This window comes from Arvicanthis niloticus, chromosome 18, assembly GCF_011762505.2.
Source record: "Arvicanthis niloticus isolate mArvNil1 chromosome 18, mArvNil1.pat.X, whole genome shotgun sequence".
Lineage (NCBI taxonomy): Eukaryota > Metazoa > Chordata > Mammalia > Rodentia > Muridae > Arvicanthis > Arvicanthis niloticus.
In genome coordinates, this window is record NC_047675.1 from 51,644,383 (window position 1) to 51,652,843 (window position 8,461).

At 48.7% G+C, this 8,461-nt stretch overlaps 1 long non-coding RNA gene across 1 annotated transcript; it reads left to right on the forward strand.

The window, feature by feature from the left end:
• Positions 1–2,988: 2,988 nt before the first annotated feature.
• LOC143434907 (uncharacterized) lies at positions 2,989–8,077 on the forward strand. Its single transcript, XR_013104762.1, has 4 exons — positions 2,989–3,070; positions 6,019–6,266; positions 6,426–6,494; positions 6,702–8,077. It is a non-coding gene; the product is annotated as an uncharacterized LOC143434907 (long non-coding RNA).
• Positions 8,078–8,461: the final 384 nt, after the last annotated feature.

The window sequence follows — 8,461 nt, forward strand, 5'->3', positions numbered from 1 at the left end:
TGTCTGTTGGCTTAGTGACTTTGATGCCCTCCTAAATGGTCACAGTGGTTTGCTTGGTATTCAGTGAGGAGAACATGCAGAGATGAGGCTTGGTGTGAATGCGGAGACCTGAGTTCCACCTCCAGGACCCTTGCAAAACAGCAAGTCCTCCTGATGTGCCCTTGTGGTCCCACAGAGAGGTGGGGACCTGGAGCTCACTGGACAGCCAGTCTAGCTGAATCAGCATGCCCCAGGGCCAAGACACACACACACGGACATGCACACACACGGACATGCACACACACGGACATGCACACACACACACACACACACACACACACACACACACACACCCCTATGCACACATACCTTTGTGCACACTCAAATTTAAGAAGAAATTTAGGCACACGGGGTGCCTCCTGCACGTGTTCCAATCTCTAGTTCTCCACAGCCACCAGCTTGAACCTCTTAATCATTTCCTGAATGTTCAGTATTATGTCAGCTTGATGCAAGCTAGCGTCATCTGGAAGAGGAAGCTCAATATAAAGGATTGGTTGGTAGGCAAGCCTGTGGGAACATTTTCCTGATTGATGTGGGAAGACCTAGGCCATTAAAGGCACCCTGGGCAGGTGGTCCTAAGTGCTATAAGAAAGGGCGCTGAGAACATCCTGGAGACCCAGTAGGCAGGACCCCTCCATGGTTGCTGTTTTAGTTCCTGCCCTGACTTCAGTCCATGACAGACTGTGCCTGGGAAGTGTCACGATCCAAGCAAACCCTTTCCCCTCCCGAGTTGTTTTTGGTCTTGATGTCTTACCACAGCACCAGACAGTAACTAGTTCACTTCCAAACAGGGGCTTACCCGCTTTTATTTTCACTTGGCTCTAAATTGCTTAGATAAAATTCCAGATTTATATCCTCCTTTACCCTCCCCTCCCCATCCATCTTCTCAGAAAAAAAAAAAAAAAAACCCACAACTGTGAATCAGAGGCCTCCAGTACTGAAAACTCAGCACCACAGAGACATCTGTATGGCTAAGGATTGTCCAGAACTATCTGTAGGGTTTGAGTGGATGATATCCACCTTGCTGGTAAAGAAACTGAGCCTTAGGGCAATTAGGTAACTTGCACTTGGATCCTGCCTTCTCAGCCTCCAACCCATACACCCCAACCAGGGGGGTGGAGGAGTCTGCTGGTTACTGGTTGGTTTTCAGTGTTACTGTTGATAAGTGTATCCAGGGGCAGCTCAAAGGAAGCAGTGTGAACTCAGTGTGGAGCCTGGAGGCCTCTGCATGCCACTCTGAAAACCTGACAGTGGGCTGGCATCCACTGTGAAGAATTTCAGGCTTTAGCTTAGAGTATGCAGTCTTTTAGAAAGGGCTGTCTTTGGAGAGAGGGCCAATAGGATATGCATCTGAATAGAGATATTTCCTAGAAACCAGCTCACGACATAGCTGACGCTGCCAAGTCTGAGTTCTGCAGGGCAGGCTACAGACCCGAGGAAATATGGAGGTTACACAGTGGCACCTGCTCTAAATGTTCCCGACCCTGAGACTGGAGGGTGTGGCTATTCAGTACTGTATGTCTCTGTTAGCCAACACCAGCTGAAACACCCAGGGGAGGGGCTTGTTTGGGGTCCAGGAAGGTATGGGAGGCCACTGTGGCTCAACTAGAGGCAGAGGGAGCTTGGAGAAGCTGGGCATCGTGGCAGCAGAGGGAAGCAGAGTGTGGTGGCCATTCCTGCTTGTCACCTTGATTCTGTCTAGAATGAACTACAATCCAGAATTGGAGGGCTCACCTGTGATCCAGATCTTGAGGCCGGAAGGCACAAGTTTCTGACCTGGATCTTGGTATGGAGATCTTGAGACATAATGGCTATAAAAAGCTTAGGCCTAGGCAAGGCACTACATGCCTTTAATCCCAGGAGACTGAGGCAAGGAGATCTCTGAGCTCAAGGTCAGCCTGGGACAAAACAAGTCTCAGATCCAGGTGTGGTGGTACCCACCTTTAATCTGGGCCACAAATCTGCCGGAGACCTACATAAGGACATTGAAAGAAGGAAGATTTGTTTTTCTTCACCTGCTTGCATTTACTTGCCAACACATCTGTTGGCACCTACTTCTACAGAAGACCAGCTGAAACAGCTAGCCCCGTAGGACTGAGCAACCACGAGATTCTTGGACTCCCATTTACAGCTGCCCATTGTTGGGGTAGTTGGACTACAGACTATAAGTCGTCACAATTAATTCTCTTGATAGGTACATTCCATAAGTTCTGTGATTCTAGAGAACCCTGACTAATACACAGAGCAAAACTAAAAGCCCTTGAACCCCACAGCCTGGTGGCCTACATCTTCCAGATGTGCCCATGTCCAGAAGGCGCCACAGTCTTCCAAGTGTTCAAACACACAAGCCTGTGGAGGAACAGCTAGGCACTGACTGGTGTTGGGCTTAGCCACTGTGTAGTTTAGACATACTGATTGTTAGTTCAAGTCCCCAAACCATCTGGGCTCTTGATGTGCTGAGGCTTCTGATAAAGGCACCCTCCTGGTGTGGGTCCAGCTCAGCACTATTTTAGCAGGGCACAGGTGTGCAGAGTGGGAGCGACTCAGGCTGGTGGAGGCACCCAGGTGTACTTCACTGAGACTGAGTTCACCATCCGGGTCTGTCTCTGACATTAGCAGCTACACACAGACTACAAGCGCAATTCAAGCCTACCAACTTGGTAATGCTGGTTTCTCCTCACCCAGACTCAAAAGTTTCCAAAGTCGCTTTTGTACTGGGCTTTATACTTCATGTCCACGAGGTAGCGCTAAATACACGTGATGGTAATGTTGGTTTCTCCTCACCCAGACTCAAAGTCGCAAACGTAGTAACCACTTTTGTATTGGGCTTTATGCTTCCTGTCCACGAGGTGGCGCTAAATGCACACGCCTTCACAGATGAGGGAACACAAGGGTTAAAAGGCTGAAGGACAACAGGGTTTGGGAGAGTGTGGGAGGAAGGGGGAAGAGAAGGAGTCCTCTGCAACATGTCTGCTGGGAGGGCAGCTCTCATGTGCATCTGCAACAGCAGGATTTGAAAACTGCAATCCAGGTCAGACTCCAGCGTTTGCGTTCAGTTTAGGCAGAAGTGAACCATGCCTCAGGTAGAAGATGCTACCCCCTCCTCAGACACTAGGAAAGGGAAAAAGTACTTCCTTCCACATCAGTGTTCTCTAGAGGGGCAGAAACAGTGGGATGCGTATCTAGGAGGAACATGAGGGAGGGAGAGGAGGATGGGGAGGGGAGGGAGAAGAAGAGGGAGAGATTACATGTATGTGGTATGTGTACATATGTGTGGAGGTTCAAGGACATCCTCAGGGTTTGTTCTTCAGGAGATATCCCTCTTAGTTCTTTGAAACGGGGATTCTCTCTGGGCTGGAACTCACCAAGTAGGGCTACCCTGGCTGGCCAGCAAACCCCAGAGATGCACTTGTCTTCGCCTCTCTGGTGCTGGGATTACAGGTGTGCATCACCAGGCCTGGGTTTTTGAAAATGAAAATTTTGGGGAATGAACTCAGGTTCCCTGGGTTTTCAGGGTAAGCACGTCACCAACTGAGCTATGTCTCCTGCCAAAATATATAGCTTTTAAAGCTACAGTGTCTTAGACACTCTTATTGCATGTCGTAACTATACACAGGACAAGAGTCTTATTGAACACAATATCAAGTGCTGGGTCAAGAAGGAACCCCCAAGGCCTAGAATTTTCCAACCCCTTCCCTTTGTGGAGACCTGTGGGCCTGAAAGCCCAGCCTTTAAACCTTCTCATTCCCAAATCATTTCTTATACTTGAAGACATAGGGTTCTCTCTCTCTCTCTCTCTCTCTCTCTCTCTCTCTCTCTCTCTCTCTCATTTCTTTTCCATTTTGGGAACTTATGAATATAACACAAAAATTTTGGAACAAATCACGGAAAGAAGAGAACTGTCTGTACCTGCAGATGAGCAATTATACAAAACTTGTGACTGACATCGGGTCAGGTGACATAAGAGACTGGATCTGTGGGCCCTGTGGTACTAAGGTGAGAAGATGGTGCACCCCCACCTCTTCCACTCATGTCGTGTAGGAGACCCAGCTGCTGCTGGGAGACAAATAAAGGAGGTACAGTCACACTTGCTAGGAGGGAAGAAACCAGCAACCCTGGAGGCAAAGAACACAAGCAGAGAGAAGCACACTCTGCCTTGGCCTGAGTCACCTGTGTCTGGATGTGGTCTCGGGTTTGACTAGGAAGCATAGCACAAAGTGACAGCCATGTTCTATGCATGTTTCCATAGATGTTTCTATTTGCCCAGATCCACTAGACTTTACATATAAATGGGGGCTTACTGAGCATTCACCACCTGCCTCTCAATGCCTGACAGCCAGGGCCACCCCACCAGTAGTTGAGTGAGCTGTCTCACTGCACTGCCACCAAGCAAAACCTCCAGCACCAGGAACTGGTTACATCTTGTTGAGTCGCTGGCCAAAGGTGTCCCCAAGATACTTTCCTAAACATCGCAGGCTATTACCCAGGATACCGGGCACTCTCTACAATCTGATGAGAAGACTCTAGTGCTGAAGAGAACATTTACTTACATCCTTGGATATGGAAAAGTTAAGCTGGTGCCCGACTGGCAGCTCCACCCTCCTTACTAGCATTACTCCTGTCACGGTGTCTGCAAGACACTAGCGGAGAAAATAATAATCTGTCACTTTGCTTGCAACATATACTGGTGCAATAGCGAAACGAATTTTGTGGTGTGACCAACCAATCGCTTTTTGATTGGGTTTAAGGCCCATCTGTTAAAGTGGCCCAAAACCCAAGAGTATACAGGGTGCATGTAGAAGGGGAAACCTGTTACTAACATTCTGCTAAAGAAACAGCAAGAACATGACCGCTGATGGCATGCTCACGTACTCCCTCAATGCATTTCTCCACCCTCATCAGAGAAGCCTCTTCTTGTTGTAGATGGGAATTAACACAGGGACCCACAACTGGGCAGTGTGTAGAGTGAGAGACTTTGGGGCACTCAGTCCTAAATGGGATATCTCCATCCAGCCCTTCCCTACACTTTAGGGATTTATGTGGAAGAAAGATAATAAAGGTTGGAGGTGGCTGGTGGCTCTGAGGAAACAGAGTCTTCCAGACACAGCATTGTTGGGAGCTGACTTTAGTAGAAAGCGGCTAGATCAACTTTGCAGCCATCTGGAACCATATACCCTGACGAAAGATTTGGTTTTCTGTAGCCCCCCGCGGCCACAAGTCAACTGGGTACACCTGAAAGGGGGGCTGGGAATTGAAGGGGGAAGGAGGGCGAGAAGAGATGAGGCCAAGACAAAGTTCTCTGATCAAGGCCCCAAGCTTTAATGTTCAGCTCTCAATTTAAAGGGGAAGACCCAACCCACAACCCCTCCTGGTTTCAGATGGGTGGGATAATCCATAGTCAGTTCCAGGTCATGGCCGGAGATGTCTCAGGGCAAGCCCAGGGGCAGTTCTGCTGTGTTCCGGGGAGCCAAGGTGGGTAACTCCACCTAGATCCCGTCACTTGACCTTGCTGTGGCAACCAAGGTCTCTCAGTCCTGCTCATGGGGGGGAGAGTACAGTTTTCAACAGCCTACAACAGCTGAAGCACACTCTGATATCCCACATATTTTGTGTTGCTGTTTACTGCCCCCAGCTGCAAGGCGCACGTGGTAGCCACGCCTGCAAGGCATGCAGTTCACGTGCTGTCCACGTGCTATCTACGCCATACATGCTTATAAGGTGCACGTGCTATCCACGCCTGCAAGGCATTGCAGTGCACGTGCTGTCCACGCTATAGACGCCTGTAAGGCTTACGTCATATCAACACCTGCAAGGCACGTGGTATCCACGCGCCTACAAGGCACGTGGCAAAAGCGTATAAATACCTCAGAATTCCCTTCAATAAACCAGACTTGATCAGACTTTCTGTCTTGTCTCCATTCTTCATGTCTCTTCCCCTTTATCCCCACTCTCTCTCTCTCTCTCTCTCTCTCTCGCTAGACCCTGACCCTCGGACCGGAGCGGCAGCTTGGGCCAAGACACAGTGGCCGCCAAGCGTGGAGCGGAGCAGGCCGCAATATTTTGGCCCACAAAGCCGGGCAGTATGGGCCGCGACAGTTTGGCGTCCAACGTCAGGCTCCAGTAAGCGGGACACAGCATGGTCGATGCACCTAAGAACTCACAGAGACTGTAGCAGCGTGTGTAAGACCTGTACAGGTTCAAGTCAGCTGGCGTCCCAGCACTGAGAGGTAAGTGGACACAGGGTCCCACTTCAGCCAAGATCCTATGTGTAACTGATACCTACTGGCACCGCTTTCACTTACAAACTGCATCTCTTTGTTGTGATTTCTGACATCAGCAGCCAAAATCATCTTAGATTCTAACATATTCTTTCCCCTCCCACTCAGAGGCCAGGTCTTCTCCATGGTGATACCCCGCTGAACACCTCTTTTCATTTTTTCAACGTGAAAAGCAGGGTAAGGGAACTCTATGGACGGTTTCATCTAATCACATGATTTACCTAGGACAGCTGCGGTGGGAGAGAGAGAGAAACGTTACAATTAACATCCCCAAACTGCTCTGCATGGGCTTGCCCTGGCAGCTCGTTTGTGCTGGGATCTGGGGTATTTAATAACAGGCTCATGGAAAGCAAACTCAGTAAAATCCCTTCTCTTTGTGCACAGATGCAACTGCAAGCAGATGTCAACAATCATGTTACATGGAGGCCACAATGGCTCCTGTGGACCAAAAGGCAGAAGAGGGGGCCTTCTTCCCAGGAGAAGGTATTCCCAGGGTTCCAAGGAAACAAGGTGTGATGGTTTGTATATGCTTGGGCCAGGAAGTGGCACATTAGGAGGTGTGGCTTTGTTGGAATAGGTGTGGCCTTGTTGGAATAGGTGTGGCCTTATTAAAATGGGTGTGGCCTTGTTGGAGTGGGTGTGGCCTTGTTGGAGTAGGTGTGTCACTGTGTGTGGGGGCTTTAATACCCTAGTCCTAGTTGCCTGGAAACCAGTCTTCCACTAGCAGTCCTCAGATGAAGATGTAGAACTCGCAGCTCTGCCTGCACCATGCCTGCCTGGATGCTGCCATGTTCCTGCCTTGATGATAATGGACTGAGCCTCGGAACCTCTAAGCCAGCCCCAATTAAATGTTGTCCTTATAAGATTTGATTTGCCTTGCTCATGGTATCAGTTCAAAGCAGTAAAACCCCAACTAGGACACAAAGCTTATTAAGTTAAGACAAAAACACTGTATGTAGAAAGGGGAGGTCAGAGGGAGAACTAGCCCATTATCTCCATGGCCATTGAATGAAGGAGCTGGTGTCCTGGGCTTCAAAACAAGGGGTGTCCATCCGTGTGTCTGCCCACTGTTCTCATCTCATGACATCTAAAGTTTCCCTCTAGGAGGTGCCTGGTGCTGTAACTGGAGTTCCACAGAGGAACAGATAAAGAGAATGAATATATAATACAAAAGAGGTTTGTTAGATCGGCTTATGTGATGTGAGCTTGTCTACAGAAGAACCCAGTATGGCTTGAACCCAGTAGCTGTTCAAACCACACACCTGGGTGTCTCATCTCGGTAGTCCTAGTCAGTCCCCAAAGCCTTGGGTATCCCAGAGCCCCTAGTCTTCAGTCCATGTTGGAAGGCCAAAGAAATTGGATTCTGATGTCAGGCAAGAGTGGCAGCAACAGCAGCAGGGTGGATTTGCTTAGTAACGTGATGCAGGAGCTGACAGTGGCACTGATTCCCTCTCAGACTTCTCCATATCTGGGTGACTGCTGGAAGGCTATGCCCACTCCTTAATTAATTCTTCCCGGAAATACCTTCACAGAGACACCCAAAGGTTTGTCTCTTAGTTGATTCCAGATTCCAACAAGTTGACACCCAAGGTTCGTCCTTACACCACCACAAGCTCTTGGGAAGCCAAGACCATGATGGCCGGCCCTCTCTTAGCTCATTATCTGGAGCCAAAGCTGGACATACCTACAGGTCCCTTTGGGCCCCGACTCTGTTGTATTCCTTCACGGAGCACCAAGATGAAGGAGGAAGAAAATGGAACCAGATCTGCACATTACAATCAAAGAATACCATATACTTGGTAAAAATATCCCATGGAATACCATACAGGTGGTAAAAATAAATAAAATAAAATGAATAACGAAAAGTAAAAGGCCAGTGTTTGTCTACATCTGACACAGGAGAACATGCCAACATCACTGTATTCAGAACATTCTCTGTTGTTTGAAGTGCTCACAATAGTCGTGTGTTGTGTAATTCTTCCAACTAGAATATTTACACAGTTAGGAATTCCCCAAGCAGATAAGATTTTAAAATGCAACCAAGATATCAATTAAAGTACAGACTCACAACTGGCTAAGGTGCACCCCCTGAATGGGGGTATCTGTATCACATACCTACCACCAATTGTTCTCGGATCCTTGTG